The sequence below is a fragment of the Aquarana catesbeiana genome, unplaced genomic scaffold (assembly GCF_042186555.1).
Source record: "Aquarana catesbeiana isolate 2022-GZ unplaced genomic scaffold, ASM4218655v1 unanchor226, whole genome shotgun sequence".
Taxonomy (NCBI): domain Eukaryota; kingdom Metazoa; phylum Chordata; class Amphibia; order Anura; family Ranidae; genus Aquarana; species Aquarana catesbeiana.
In genome coordinates this window covers 1,330,673-1,347,094 of record NW_027362653.1, presented here as the reverse complement: position 1 = coordinate 1,347,094, position 16,422 = coordinate 1,330,673, and the positions used below count along the sequence as shown (strand labels likewise).

At 45.5% G+C, this 16,422-nt stretch overlaps 1 protein-coding gene across 1 annotated transcript in view; it reads right to left on the bottom strand.

Annotated features, from left to right (window-relative positions):
* The window catches only part of LOC141121632 (uncharacterized), a 125,427-nt gene extending 109,295 nt beyond the window's left edge, over nucleotides 1-16,132 (bottom strand). Inside the window, exon 1 of the mRNA XM_073611281.1 lies at nucleotides 15,797-16,132. The gene's annotated coding sequence lies outside the window, so the exon portion shown is untranslated. The remainder of the gene's footprint in view (nucleotides 1-15,796) is intronic.
* Nucleotides 16,133-16,422: the final 290 nt, after the last annotated feature.

Below are 16,422 nucleotides of genomic sequence, written 5' to 3'. Positions count from 1 at the left end.
CTTCGGCTTCCACACTGACCACATCTCACTTCTCACTTGATGTGGAAGTGGACTCTTTATTAAATGACACAATAATACAATATACCCATTTCATCACAAGCAGTTCTGTATTAGGAGCACCACTATTTTATTATTTCCATTTAGGTTCAGTGTTATGTCATAGGATTCTCTGACTCTGGTTTGAGGGACATTGGGAGGAGGAGCTGTGAGGTCAGTATGATGTCATTGGATTATCTGACTCTGGTTTGAGGGACATTGGGAGGAGGAGCTGTGAGGTCAGTATGATGTCATTGGATTATCTGACTCTGGTTTGAGGGACATTGGGGGGAGGAGCTATGAGGTCAGAGTGATGCTAACCTACTAACTAACATATCAACATGGATGTCACACCACTTCCCCAAACTCAATCTTTCTAAAACCAAGCTCATAATTTTTCCTCCAGCCCATGCCCCTCCCCCTCACTTCTCCATCAGGATAAATAATACAACCATCAGTCCCTCCCCTCGTGCCAAGGTACTAGGTGTAATCCTAGACTCTGACCTGTCCTTTCAGCCCCAAATACAATCACTATCCAAATCGTCCAGACTCAATTCTTAGAAGGGCAGAGAAGGCAATCTGTATCAAAGACCTGAAGCACCGAACTGTATGTTGTCTACTGGGCGCTCGGGTTCGGCACATCATGGATCTGGTGGACAGATTACTGGGGGGGGCTGGGGAAGACCCGGCTGTCATGGTGCACGCTGGCACCAATCACAAAGTCAGAAGCAGATGGAGTGTCCTAAAGAATGATTTTATGGACTTGGGAGCTAAATTGAGGAACAGGACCTCCAAGGTAGTATTCTTAGGAATACTACCGGTACATTGAGCCACACCAGAAAGGCAGAGGGAGGTTAGGGAAGTAAACAAGTGGCTGAGGAGCTGGTGTAGTAAGGAGGGGTTTGGGTTCCTGTAGGACTGGGCCGACTTCTCAGTCGATCACCAGTACTGTAGAAGGGATGGACTGCACCTAAATGAGGAGGGTGCAGATCAGCTGGGAGTAAAGATGGCCAAAAAGTTAGAGGGGTTTATAAACTAGGCGACGGGGGGTGGGGGGGGCTCAGAGGTAGAGATAGTCAGCGCGGAACAAATTCCAGAGGGTAGCATTGGGGGCATTAGTGGTAGGTTGACCAAAGCACATAAACCCAAGGTAAGTAGCAAGTAGTAGCAAGTCCTAGTTGCAATCTCAAAACACCCAATAAGAGGATAGTATGCGACCGGTCTAAACTACGTGGCATGTTCACCAATGCCAGGAGCCTGGCGGACAAGATGGGAGAACTAGAGATACTGTTGTACGATGAGGATTTGGATTTTGTGGGAATTTCAGAGACCTGGTTCAACAGCTCTCATGATTGGCTGGCAACCATTCAAGGGTATACCCTTTATCGCAGGGATAGAGAGGGTAAAAAAGGGGGAGGGGTGTGCCTATATATATATATATATATATATCTCTCAAGAATAATGTACAAGTGAATGTGAGAGATTACATCACTAAGGGAGCTAGGGAGGAGGTGGAATCCTTATGGGTAGAGCTCCAAAGGGATGAAGCTAAGGGGAAAATAATACTGGGAGTATGCTATAGGCCCCCTAACCTGAGGGAGGAAGGGGAGACATATCTCCTATAACAATTTGGATTAGCAGCAAGGTTGGGAAGTGTTATCATAATGGGGGATTTTAATTATCCAGACAGACTGGGCAGTGGGAACCGCACATTCATCTAAGGCTCACCAGTTCTAAAATGTCTTGCAGGACAATTTTATGGGTCAGATGGTAGACGCGCCAACTAGAAATAAAGCGTTACTGGATCTACTGATTACCAACAATACAGAACTGATCACGGATGTGGAAATACGGCGTAATTTAGGAAACAGCGATCACAGGACATTTGGCTTCAGTATAAATACACAAATAGGAAACATAAGGGGAATACAAAGACCCTGAATTTCAAAAGAGCCAACTTCCCTAAACTATGTACCTTGCTAGAAGGCATAAATTGGGATAAAATCTTAGAAACAAAGAACACAGAGGAGAGATGGGTTTGCTTTAAGAGCATATTAAATAAGGGCATTAGCCAATGCCTCCCATTGGGTAATAAATTTAGAAGAGCGAAGAAAAGTCCTGGATGGCTTAACTCCAATGTAAAAATGCATATAAAAGCAAAGAAATAGGCCTTCAAAAAATACTAGGTTGAGGGATCATCATCAGCATTCAGACTTTATAAGGAATGCAACAAGAAATGTAAGGGTACAATTAGGGCAGCTAAGATAGAACATGAAAGACACATAGCGGAGGAGAGCAAAAAAAATCCCAAGAAATCCTTTAAGTACGTAAACAGTAAAAAAGGGAGGACAGACCATATTGGCCCCATAAAGAATGAGGAAGGACATCTGGTTACAAAGGATGGGAAGATGGTGAAGGTATTGAATTTATTCTGCTTTTCAGTCTTCACAAGGGAAATGGGGGGCTTCAGTAACCAAAACTGCAGTGTTTATCCTCATGACACATCACAGGAAGCACCTCCATGGTTAACAGAGGACAGAATTAAAATTAGACTTGGGGGCCACTCTGCACACTGCTGACTGCAAGCTCCTGCTAACCCGCAGGGTTTCCCACTTCTCTAATTGAGACTGTTGATTTAAGTCCTCTCTGACCTAGTGGTCCCAGCCCGCCATTTCAGACTTACCTCATCCGGTGGGCCTTAATATTAATAACAAGGTTTGTCATATCTGGCTATTCCTAACTTGCTTTATATGGGTCACCCCTGATTGATCTCAGTTCCCCCCTTTCCTCCCCTCCCCTTCTTTTTTCCTTCTCCTCCCCCCTCGTTCTTCTCCCCTTTCTATCCCCCCCCCCCTCTCCTGATCTCCTTCCGCCTTCTCTTCCCTCTCCCTCATCCCCCTGGATCCCCCTCTTTAGGGTTACCTCATGCCAACATAAGTGGAGGAGGCGCTCTTTGGCGGGGGAGCTTTAGGTGGTGGCTCCATGGCGAAAAAGTGAAGTTCATAGAATGTTTTAGGAGGCCTACTCTCTTGTTTATTATTGTTTTATGTATATGGTCATTCACTATTCTATCTCTCAACTTACCTCTAGGACTCTGCCGAAGTTCCAATGGTTCCGGATCCGACGGGGCAAAGACTGCGGTGGCGCTACCCCTATTCGGGCCATTTCACATCTACCTACTACTGCCTCAGCCATGGCTCCTTCGGATGATGGGAATCACCTAAAGGTAATCTCGTGGAATGTCAAGGGGCTACGCTCCCCTCATAAGCGTATGCAGATTTTAAGACACCTTAAGCGCCTGCGAGCAGATGTCGCTCTTTTACAGGAGACCCATCTGGCCGCAGACGACTTTTCTGTGCAAATTATGGGTAGGTGAGGTTTATGGCTCGCCAGCTGTGGGTCGTAAAGCATGGGTAGTAATTTTGCTCCACAAAAATTGCCATCACACCGTTCGCTCCTTTGAGACGGAATCGGAGGGCCGCAGAGTCACCCTTCACCTGACGGTTGCCTCACGTGACATCGCTAGATCTAACATATATGCCCCTAATTCCCCTGGACAGCCCTTTTTATATGATTTTACCACCTGGGTTTTACAAATCCCTGAACACTTTCATCTTATTGAGGTGAACTTCAATACTGTCATGCATACGGCTGAAGACCGTACCCCGGGCCCTGCAAGTCGAGTTCACACGGGCGACACTCCCACCATTTTAGCTCAAACGGCTTCCTCACTTCATCTTACAGATACTTGGCGCGTCTCCCACCCCACTGATCGTGAATTCACCTTTGTCTCCCCTCCTCATAAGTCATTTTCCCGCATAGACTTCCTTCTCTGCTTACCGGGTATACTCCCCTTCATCTCCTCATCGACCATCAAAGACTCCCCTATTAGTGTCCAATTGTCTGGGTTCTCAACCCCCTGCAATGCCGCACTGCCTGGGCTGAATTTGTAGAAACCAACGGGGCCCATCTTTCTACCCCAAATTTGTTCTGGGAGACGGGAAAAGCTTTTCTTAGAGGACGCATTATCTCCTATACAGCTCAATTTAAGAAACAAACTCGTCTCCAATATTTGAAGGCCAGCGAGTCCCTATGCATGGCACACTGTGCCTTAACGCTAAACTACACTATAGCCAACTCACTTACATGGCAAGCAGCCAAGCGCGCTTTTGATCACTGGTCCGCGCAGCAGGAGACTATTAGGCAATCTTACTCTGCTCTCTAATTCCATAGATACGGAAATAAGGCAGGCAAGCTCTTAGTGAAGCTGTGCTCGGGACGCCGCCGGCCGATACATATTGGAGCTCTACGATCCCCTAACGGAGACATTACTAATGCGCCCTCTGAGATTAGTGCCATCCTCACTCAGTACTATACCAGTCTTAACTCGGGAGACTCCATCGACGTAGAGGCAGCGAAAAAATTGCTCACGTCAATTAAACTACCTACCCTGTCTCCTGACCAGTTGGACACTCTAAATGCCCCCATTTCCCATGAGGACATCTGCTCTACTATTAAATCCCTCTCTAATGGAAAAGCCCCTGGCCCAGACGGCTTTTTGGCAGAATTCTTTAAAATGACATCCGAATTCATCCCTGAGACCCTATCCCATGTCTATAAAGCAATGTGGGCTGAGGGCCCATACCTTCCCTCGGGCACGCAAGCTCACATTAAAAACTCATCGCCAAAAAGGGAAAAGATCCCCTCCTACCGGGCTCGTATAGGCCTAAAACCCATAATCAACCTAGACGCGAAAATTCTATCCAAAAACGTTGCATCCCGTCTAGCGCACATCCTCCCATCAATCCTCCATCCGGCCCAATCAGGATTTGTTGCAGGGCGGTCTGCCACCCTCAAAATTCGTAAGGTCCTTCTAGCCCTTGAATTTGCTAAGATGCATCCTGACCTTGACACAGCCATTGTTTCGCTAGATGCCGAGAAGGCTTTCGATAACATCAGCTTTTCTTGGCTCTTCATGGTCATGAGAGCAATTGGACTGACTGGCCCCTTACTACAATTTGTCCAAAAAATGTACTCCTCACCAACGGCCCGCCTTGTTACTCCTAATTTCATCTCCTCTAACATACCACTCACCAAAGGCACACGACAAAGCTGCCCCCTATCCCCTCTTCTTTTTAACATAGTCATCGAACCACTCTCCAGACTTTTAAACTCACCGTCAGGGGTGAGTGGTGTTACGGTAGGCAACCAAGTCTTACGCTCGGCTCTATTCGCCGATGAAGCCCTCTTATTCTCAACCAACCCCTCCACGGATATTTCACTCCTCCGAGACCTATTTGGGACATTCCGGGCCTGTTCGGGGCTCCGGATTAATTTTGACAAGAGCAAAATTTTACCTCTCAACCCACAGCTGGCTCGAGTTTGGATGGGCTCATCCCCATTCATAGTAGCGAAACATATCACCTACCTGGGCATTCGCATTGGCAGGGAACCCTCCTCTCTACATAGCCTGAACTACCACCAGGTGATAGCCAAGATTGTACAGGAGTTGGAAGCATGGGCAGACCTACCCCTTTCACTATTTGGGAGATGCCACCTCTTTAAAATGGTCTCGTTCGCTAGATTGTTGTATCCATTACAGACCTTACCTCTATTAATGAAACATACTGACTTCCAAAAGATACACACTGCACTGCTCGCATTCATTTGGCGTGGCAGGAAACCTCGCATTGCACTTCAAAAACTTTGTCTCCCGAAGTGTGAAGGTGGAGCGGGCCTGCCCAGTATTAGATTCTATAATCTTTCCTGCCTATTGAGACAAGGTATTGACTGGTTGTCCAAAAACTTTTGTTACTCCAACTACATGCTGGAGGGCGCCCTCGTGTCTCTGTTTAATCTCCAGGCCGTCCTTCATTCTAGGCTACGCACCCTTCCCCAGCCCCTGAGATCCAACCTCATGATTAGAGACACTGATTGCCTGGAGAGAAATACGGAAACTCATGGGCCTACCCTTCTCCATCTCAAATCACCTTCCCATACTTGGCAACCCAATGTTCCCCCCTTCTATGGATCACAAGGCCTTTACTCAATGGTCATCCTCAGGCAAAACAACCAGCTCTAAAGTCATTAATCCTGCCCAAGGTACTTTTAGACCCTTTTCGGAACTAACTAAACAGTACTCCCTCACGCCACCGCACGTGTTTCACTATCATCAGCTAACCAGCTACCTCAGATCCTGCTTCAGCACGCACCAAAACCATTGTCAACGCTCTTTCATTGATGCCCTGATAGATCGGGACCAATACTCCATATCAGATATATACTCCAACCTCACCACTCATCAGGCTACAAAATACCACATTATACCCTTCAAACCCTAGATCTCTATTCTGGATGATCAAGATGCACCAGAGAAGATTCTTGCAGGATATCAAAAGATCCGTTCTCTAGTAACATGCGAAACGTGGCGAGAAACCCAGTTTAAAATCGCCCATTGGGCGTATCGTCCATTTCGCCACAGCAAAAATGACTCAACCATCTTCGCATGCCCTTGGTGCTCTACTCTGAGACCATTCCTGTTCCACAGATTATGGACCTGTCAAGCAGTCTCCACCTTTTGGGACCAGGTGTTGGACTATATTGATAGATCCCAGCATTTACATTTGCCAAGGACCCACTATTATGCCTCTTCAGTTGCGACACCCCGCAAGCTTCTTTTACCAACACCTACCTGTACCTTTCTTCCTCAATGGGTCCAGATCTGGCTTCTGGCAGCCCGCAGGGCAATAATGCAAGCTTGGATCAACCCCTCAAATTGCCTCGGTTAAACAAGCACTTTTAACACTATTTCACATTGAAAAATTGGACACCATTACCCAACATTCTACATCTCTGAAACGCTTCATTGCAAGATGGCGTCGCTTCATGGAACACTCTCTCTCTCCATAAAAAATCTCTTCCCATATGACTCCCTTCCGCTACATGGACTGGTACCTGCGGGCAGATCTTGCTAATACACTGGGCAAACTTAGGATCCAGGTCACCTCTAATGCCTTAATTTCATATATTCCCCCCCCCCCCCCGGGCATTCCACCTAATCTGTTTAGGTTGTACAGTATTTGATGTGAAATATCTGATATTTCTTCATAATGGTAGTGATCTTTCTACCCATTTTCTGAGTGAATGTTCACACTCTTCCACTCCTTTGGCAGAACCTAGAGCTGGGCAATTTTATAAAAAAAAAAAAAAAAAAAAAAAAAAAAAATCTGCGATTTAAAAAAAAAAAAAAAAAAACCCGATTCACGATTCAAATCGAGTTTTTTTTTTTTTTGGACACCGCGCCGGTCCTGGGGAGCTGCGGGCAGGAGTTTTTAGGAGAGGCCGCGGCTTTGGCCTAGGCTGCGCCGTCCGGCCTCGCGGACTAGGCCGAAGCCACGGCCTCGCTAAAAACTCCTGCCCGCAGCTCCTCAGCGGTGTCAGCGCCTGTCCTGGTGAAAAAAAAAAAAAAAAATCGATTTGCTTAAATTTTGAATCAATTTGACCTCTCAACTCGATTCAAGATTCAAATAAATTTTTTCCCCAGCCCTAGCAGAACCTCCAGTTAGTTTCTCTTGTTAGACCAGATACTGTATTATTAGCTTTCTCGTTAATGTTTATAGGCTCCAAACCACGCAGTTTTATCCTGCTCACTATGTCATATTACTTTTATTACCTTTTCTGGCAGGCTACTCCTGCATCAACAAATCCTGTACTGTTTTATAAAAACTGAGTAAACATGTAAAAAAAAAAAAATTATTATTAAAAAATTAGACTTGGGAAACTAAACATTAATAAATCACCGGGACCAGATGGCTTGCAATTGAGGGTACTTAGGGAACTCAGTCAAGTAATTGCCAGACCATTGTTCCTAATTTTTACTGACAGTCTACCGACTGGAATAGTACCAACTGACTGGAGAAAAGCCAATGTAGCACCAATATTTATAAAGGGCCCAAAATACATCCGTGGGAATTACAGACCAGTTAGCCTAACATCAATAGTATGTAAACTCTTGGAGGGGATGATAAGGGACTATATACAAGATTTTAGTAATAAGAATGATATCATTAGCAGTAATCAGCATGGATTCATGAAGAATCGTTCTTGCCAAACCAATCTATTAACCTTCTATGAGGAGGTGAGTTGCCATCTAGATAAAGGAAGGCCCGTAGACGTGGTGTATCTGGATTTTGCAAAAGCATTTGACACAGTTCCCCATAAACGTTTACTGTACAAAATAAGGTCTGTTGGCATGGACCATAGGGTGAGTACGTGAATTGAAAACTGGCTACAAGGGCGTGTTCAGAGGGTGGTGATAAATGGGGAGTACTCGGAATGGTCAGGGGTGGGTAGTGGGGCCCCCCAGGGTTCTGTGCTGGGACCAATCCTGTTTAATTTCTTCATAAACGACCTGGAGGATGGGATAAACAGTTCAATCTCTGTATTTGCAGACGATACTAAGCTAAGCAGGGCAATAACTTCTCCGCAGGATGTGGAAACCTTGCAAAAAGATCTGAACAAATTAATGGGGTGGTCAACTACATGCAAATGAGGTTTAATGTAGAAAAATTTAAAATAATGCATTTGGGTGGCAAAAATATGAATGCGATCTATACACTGGGGGGAGAACCTCTGGGGGAATCTAGGATGGAAAAGGACCTGGGGGTCCTAGTAGATGATAGGCTCAGCAATGGCAGGCAATGCCAAGCTGCTGCTAACAAAGCAAACAGAATATTGGCATGCATTAAAAAGGGGATTCATTCCAGAGATAAAACGATAATTCTCCCACTCTACAAGACTCTGGTCCGGCCTCATCTGGAGTATGCTGTCCAGTTCTGGGCACCAGTCCTCAGGAAGGATGTACTGGAAATGGAGCGAGTACAAAGAAGGGCAACAAAGCTAATAAAGGGTCTGGAGGAGCTTAGTTATGAGGAAAGATTGCGAGCACTGAACTTATTCCCTCTGGAGAAGAGACGCTTGAGAGGGGATATGATTTAAATTTATAAATACCGTACTGGTGACCCCACAATCGGGATAAAACTTTTTCGCGATAGGGAGTTTAACAAGATACATGGCCACTCATTAAAATTAGAAGAAAAGAGGTTTAAACTTAAACTACGTAGAGGGTTCTTTACTGTAAGAGCGGCAAGGATGTGGAATTCCCTTCCACAGGCAGTGGTCTCAGCGGGGAGCATTGATAGTTTCAAGAAATGATTAGATAATCACCTGAATGACCACAACATACAGGGATATACAATGTAATACTGACACATAATCACACACATTGGTTGGACTTGATGGACTTGTGTCTTTTTTCAACCTCACCTACAATGTAACTAAACCTCCAAAACATCTCCAAAATATGCGTCTTTCTAAACATTGAGACCACTAAGCAACTTATTCACTCCCTTGTTATCTCTCGCCTTGACTATTGTAACCCCCCTCCTCATTGGCCTACCTCTCTGCAAGCTATCCTCTCTTCAGTCTGTCATGAATGCTGCTGCCAGACTCATCAACCTTACCAACCCTTCAGTGTCCACCACCCCTCTCTACCAATCCCCTCCACTGGTTTCCCATTGCCCAACAAATAAAATTCAAAACACTTACAATAACATACAAAGCCATTCACAATTCTACCCCGAGGTACATCACCAATCTTATCTCCAAATGTCACCCAAACCATCCTCTCTGCTCCTTCCAAGACCTTCTACTCACTAGCTCCCTTGTCTCCTAATCCCATGCTCGTCTCCAGGACTTCTCCCGAGCCTCTCCCGTCCTCTGGAACTCACTTCCCCAATCTGTCTGGTTATCTCCCACTCCACTGTCCACTTTTAGACGATCCCTGAAAACTCATCTCTTCATGGAAATCTATCCTGCCTCCAGCTGACAATCAAATATTCTCTTGCCCTCATCAGTTCATCCCTCACAGTCCCTACCTTTTTTGTTTCACTAGCCCCTCCCTCTTAGATTCTAAGTTTGCAGAAGCAGGGCTCCTCTAACCCTCTTGTTTTGAATTGTACTGTTGTAGTGTCTCCCCACATTGTAAAGTGCTGCGCTATATAAATCCTGTATGATAATAATAATAATAATAATAATAATAATAATAATAATAATAATAATGTCATAGGATTCTCTGAATCTGAATGGGGGACACTGGGAGGAGGAGCTGTGAGGTCAGTGTGATGTCATCAGATTATCTGACTCTGGTTGGAGGGACATTGGGAGGAGGAGCTGTGAAGTCAGTGTGATGTCATAGGATTCTCGGACTCTGGTTGGAGGGACATTGGGAGGAGGAGCTGTGAGGTCATTGTGATGTCACAGGATTCGCTGACTCTAGATGAAGGGACACTGGAAGGAGGCACTGTGAGGTCAGTGTGACGTCATAGGATTATCTGACTCTGGTTGGAGGGACATTGGGAGGAGGAGCTGTGAGGTCAGTGTGATGTCATAAGATTCTCTGACTCTGGTTGGAGTGACATGAGAAGGAGGAGCTGTGAGGGGCGCTCTGTGAGGTTTCTGTATACAGAATCACTTCTCCCGGGTGCGTCCCACCTCTACTAAACTGAAAGATGAACTTTGTCTTTGGGCTTTGCCAGGACACATCATATTCCTGTGATCTCCGTGTACTCCGGAGACTTTACTGATCACATTTTAGGATGAATATCTGAGACTGGGATCATTATGGAAAAATAGTTTTCAGGACATTTACTACAAATTACATTTTCCCCCTTTTTCTGTTTGAATCTAATAAAATAAAGACATACATATTCCAATATCCCCAAAATAACCCCCATCCCCCACCACAAATAAAAGTCATATAATCCATTAGTATAGACTGATGAGGTGAGAAGGTGATTGGTGGGAAAGGTAACACATCTCCAAAATGAAGAGAATGTTCCGGACCTGCAAGTGGGGAAATGTTCTGCCCCTGAAGGGGTTAATCTACGTTTCCACACTATTACCAAAAGTATTGGGACACCTGCCTTTACACACACATGAACTTTAATGGCATCCCAGTCATAGTCCGTAGGGTTCAATATTGAGTTGGCCCACCCTTTACAACTATAACAGCTTCAACTCTTCTGGGAAGGCCGTCCACAAGGTTTAGGAGTGTGTCTATGGGGATGTTTGACCATTCTTCCAGAAGCGCATTTGTGAGGACAGGCACTGATGTTGGGCGAGAAGGCCTGGTTCGCTCTAATTCATCTCAAATGCGCTTCTGAAAGAATGGTCAAACATTACCATAGACACACGCCTAAAATTTGCCCAAAGCAATAATATTCAAGCAAGAAATAAATTGGCCCCTATTAATATTGAGACAGTTAATGGTTCATCTTTATCCTCAGGACCTGAAACGATCCCTCTAGTACTCCAATTTGAGGCTGACCATCAGCTTTCATCTAATTACCTTACCAAATTTTACTGTCGTCTTAGGCATTCCTTGGTTTTCTACCCATAATCAGTCCATTAATTGAGGAGCACAGACCATAAATATTACGTTTCTCCCCATTGCTAGGAACATTGTACCTAGCTGAAAGGCGCAGAAGCACATTTGTGAGGTCAGGCACTGATGTTGGTAAAGAAGGCCCGGCTCACAGTCCCTGCCCTAATTTATCCCAAAGGTGTTCTATCAGGTTGAGGTCAGGACTCTGTGCAGGCCAGTCAAGTTCCTCCACCCCAAACTCGCTCATTCATGTCTTTATGGACCTTGCTTTGTGCACTGGTCCAAATCATTTGGTGGAGAGGAGATTATTATTATTATACAGGATTTATATAGCGCAGGCATTTTGCGCAGCGCTTTACAACATTAGGGCAGACAGTACAATTACAATACAATTCAATACAGGGGGGAATCAGAGGGCCCTGCTCCTTAGAGCTTACAATCTAGGAGGGGGGGTCAAATGATACAAAAGGGTAATAGCTGTGGGGGATGAGCTGATGAAGAAAGTGTAGTTGTTAGATGGAGGCAGGATAGGCTTCTCTGAAGAGGAAAGTTTTCAGGGATCGCCTAAAAGTGGATAGATTTGGAGACAGTTTGACAGATTCAGGTAGGGAATTCTAGAGGATGGGAGAGGCTCAGGAGAAGTCCCGGAGGCGGATATGGGAGGAGGTGATGAGGGAGCTAGAAAGCAGGAGGTCTTGGGAGGAACGGAGAGGGCGATTAGGTTGGTATTTTGAGACTAGGTTAGTGATGTAGCTGGGGGCAGAGTTGTGGATGGCTTTGTAACTTATTGTTAGTATTTTGAATTTAATTCGTTGGGCGAGTGGCAGCCAATGGAGGGATTGGCAGAGAGGGGTAGCAGACACTGAGCGGTTTGTAAGGTGGATGAGTCTGGCAGCAGCATTCATGATGGACTGAAGGGGGGATAGTCTATTTAAAGGTAAGCCAATGAGGAGGGAGTTGCAGTAGTCGAGGCGAGAGATAACCAGGGAGTGAATCAGGAGCTTTGTGGTTTCATTGGTTAGAAAGGGACGTAGTTTAGAGATGTTGCGGAGGTTGAGGCGGCAAGCTTTGGAAAGTGATTGGATGTGGGGCTGAAAGGAGAGTTCAGAATCCAGGATAACACCTAGCACCCTGACATCTGGGGACGGGTGGATGGTTTTGCCATTGCTCTTGACAGACAAGTCAGGGGAAGAGGAACGTGGGGGAGGAAATATTATAAGCTCGGTTTTGGACAAGTTGAGTTTGAGGAAGTGGTGTGACATCCATACAGATATGTCGGTTAGTAAGTTAGTGATGCGTGAGGAGACTGATGGAGTGAGTTGAGGGGTGGAGAGATAGATCTGTGTGTCGTCAACATAGAAATGATATTGAAAGCCGTGAGAGGCTATCAGCTGACCCAGGGAAGAGGTGTAGATTGAAAATAAAAGAGGTCCAAGAAGAGAACCTTGGGGGACCCCGACAGAGAAGGGAAGAGGAGTGGAGGAAGTAGAATTGTAAGTGACACTGAAGGTGCGTTGGGATAGGTAGGATGAGAGCCACTGAAGAGCGCAGTCACGGAGACCGAGGGAGTAAAGTTTTTTTTTTTACGAGGAGGGGGTGGTCAACTGTATCAAAGGCAGCTGAAAGGTCCAGAAGTAGGAGTACAGAATAGTGTTTGTTGGTTTTTGCAGTTAGTAGGTCATTTGTGAGTTTTAAAAGAGCAGTTTCTGTGGAGTGTTGAGGGCGAAATCCAGATTGAAGGGGATCAAGAAGGTTATTCTTAGTAAAGTGGTCACTCAGTTGGTTGTAAACCAGGCATTCAGGGAGTTTAGAGGAAAAGGGGAGCAAGGAGATTGGGCGTAGGTTGTTAAGATGGGTAGGGTCCAAGGACGGCTTTTTGAGTATGAGGTTGACCAATACATGTTTTAGAGCATTGGGGAAGATGCCACAGGTGAGGGAGAGATTGAAGATGTGGGTTAGAGAGTGTAGGATGGGGTCAGAGGGTGACCGTAGTATTTGAGATGGAATAGGGTCCAGGGGACAGGTGGTTAGGTGGGCGATAGAAAGGAGTTTAGCAACTTCGTTTATAGTAGAAGGTTTGAATAAGGGGAGTGTCAATTGTACCTGTTGACATGGGGTCTTAACTGGGAGAGATACCTGTAGAGTGAAGATTTCATCATGAATTGTATCAATCTTGTTTTTGAAGTGATTAGCGATCTCCTGGGCAGTGAATGAGTTATTGGGTGGAGGACGAAGTAGAGAGTTGAAGGTAGAGAAGAGTTAGTAAGGAAAGTTAGGAAAGAATAGTATTTTTGGAGGGCAGATTTGTTTGGGTTGAAGTCTTCGAGAGACTTATGCCGCGTATACAATCAGTTGACACCGACGGGATTCCACTCAAGTTTGCCTTGCATACACACGTAGGGCTGGGAGATTTTCTCAAAAAAAAAAAAAAAAATCTGCGATTTTTTAAAAACAAACTCGATTCACGATTCAAATTTTATTGGACACCGTGCCGGTCCTGAGGAGCTGCGGGCAGGAGTTTTTAGGCGAGGCCGCGGCTTCGGCCTAGTCTGCGGCGTCCGGCCTCACGGACTAGGCCAAAGCAGCGGCCTCGCCTAAAAACTCCTGCCCGCAGCTCCTCAGGACCGGAGCGGTGTCAGCGCCGGTCCTGGGGAACTGCAGGCAGGAGTTTTTAGGCGAGGCTTCAGCCTAGTCCGCGGCGTCAGGCCTTGCAGACTAGGCTGAACCTGCAGGCTCGCCTAAAAACTCCTGTCCGCAGCTCCTCAGGACCGGCGCGGTGTCGGCGCCGGTCCTGGTGGAAAAAAAAAAAAATCTAAAGAAAATCGATTTGCTGAAATTTTGAATCAATTTGACCTCTCAACTTAGTTCAAGATTAAAATAGATTTTTTCCCCAGCCCTATACACACGGTCACGCAAAAGTTCGCTGAAATTATGACCGTCAAGAACGCGGTGACGTACAACACTACGACGAGCCGAGAAAATGAAGTTCAATGCTTCCGAGCATGCGTCGAATTGTTTCCGAGCTTGCGTAGGAATTTTGCGCGTCGGAATTGCCACAGACGATCGCATTTTCAGATAGGAACTTTTTCCGACCGAAAAATTAAGAACATGCTCTCAATCTTTTGCTGGCTGGAATTCAGGCCAGCAAAAGACCGATGGAGCATACACACGGTCGCATTTTCCTACGAAAAAATCTCATCGGTCTTTTGCGGGTCGAAATTCCGATCGTGTGTACGTGGCATAAGTCTTGTGCCACAGACGCTTAAGAGCACAACTACGTTTTTTTTGAGAATTCTGGTGTCATCTGTTTGCCAGGGTTGTAGGGGTTTGAGGCCTGATTCTGTGTGTAGTGAGGGGAGCGAGCTTGTCCAGGGTGGAGGACAGGGATGTATTGTAGATTATGGTGTGGGGTTGTTTTTCAGGGGTTGGGCTTGGCCCCTTAGTTCCAGTGAAGGGAACGCTTAAGTTGGTCAGCATACCAAGACAGTTTGGACAATTTTATGCTCTCAACTTTGTGGGAACAGTTTGGGGATGGCCGCTTTCTGTTCCAACATGACCTCACAAATGCTCTTCTGGAGGAATGTTCAGCCATTCCCATAGACACACTCCTAAACCTTGTGGACAGCCTTCCCAGAAGAGTTGAAGCTGTTATAGCTGCAAAGGGTGGGCCAACTCAATATTGAACCCTACGGACTAATGCCCCGTACACACGGTCGGACATTGATCGGACATTCCGACAACAAAATCCTAGGATTTTTTCCGACGGATGTTGGCTCAAACTTGTCTTGCATACACACGGTCACACAAAGTTGTCGGAAAATCCGATCGTTCTGAACGCGGTGACGTAAAACACGTATGTCGGGACTATAAACGGGGCAGTGGCCAATAGCTTTCATCTCTTTATTTATTCTGAGCATGCGTGGTACTTTGTGCGTCGGATTTGTGTACACACGATCGGAAATTCCGACAACGGATTTTGTTGTCGGAAAATTTTGTAGCCTGCTCTCAAACTTTGTGTGTCGGAAAATCCGATGGAAAATGTGTGATGGAGCCCACACACGGTCGGAATTTCCGACAACAAGGTCCTATCACACATTTTCCGTCGGAAAATCCGACCGTGTGTACGGGGCATAAGACTGGGATGCCATTAAAGTTTATGTGCGTGTAAAGGCAGGCGTCCCAATACTTTTGGTAATATAGTGTATGTGTGTATCATCATCTGCTGGAGATAAAAGACATCACAGTGACTATGGAGGAAGAGGACGGACATGACGGGGGGGGGTTACTGGGTGTAAATAGAAAATAAGATCTTATTACCTCCTCTACTGCTACTTCCAGCAATGTCTCTTCTCTACTTCCTCCCGACTCACCTCTCACCCCGAACTTCTTATAGTTGACATCACTTCCTGTCTGTATTCCATAGAGATTTCCTGTATTGGTAAAAGGAAGATCACCACATTGTGGAGCCCAGCGGAACTGCAGTCCCAAGAAACGTCTCCTAAACCTAGTACACACGATGAGATTATCGGACGAATAATTGTCAGTTTTTTCTTTTTTTTTTTCCATTCTAGTCTCCAGATCGAAAATTAAGAGGTTACTAAAGTACAAAAATTCTCGTACAACGGAATAAAAATTTGGAAGTGATGTAATGTATTTGTATTGTATTTTCAGACAAAAACTGTGCTGATTAAACGAAAACCATACGATCTGGTATCGCACGAAAAAACTATTTTGTGTTTGTCCTTTTGGAAAATTTCAGACGAAAGCTGTGTACTAAACAATCAGATTATCATACGATCGATTCGAAAGCACTATTTTTTGTACGATTTTCTGATTGTGTGTGCGGCCTATAGTGTAAACATGGCCTTGTGCTGTATGTGTGTATGTACTGTATATTCTTATAGATGGGGGTCATCTCCACTCCCGCCAAGGGGCATAGTAAT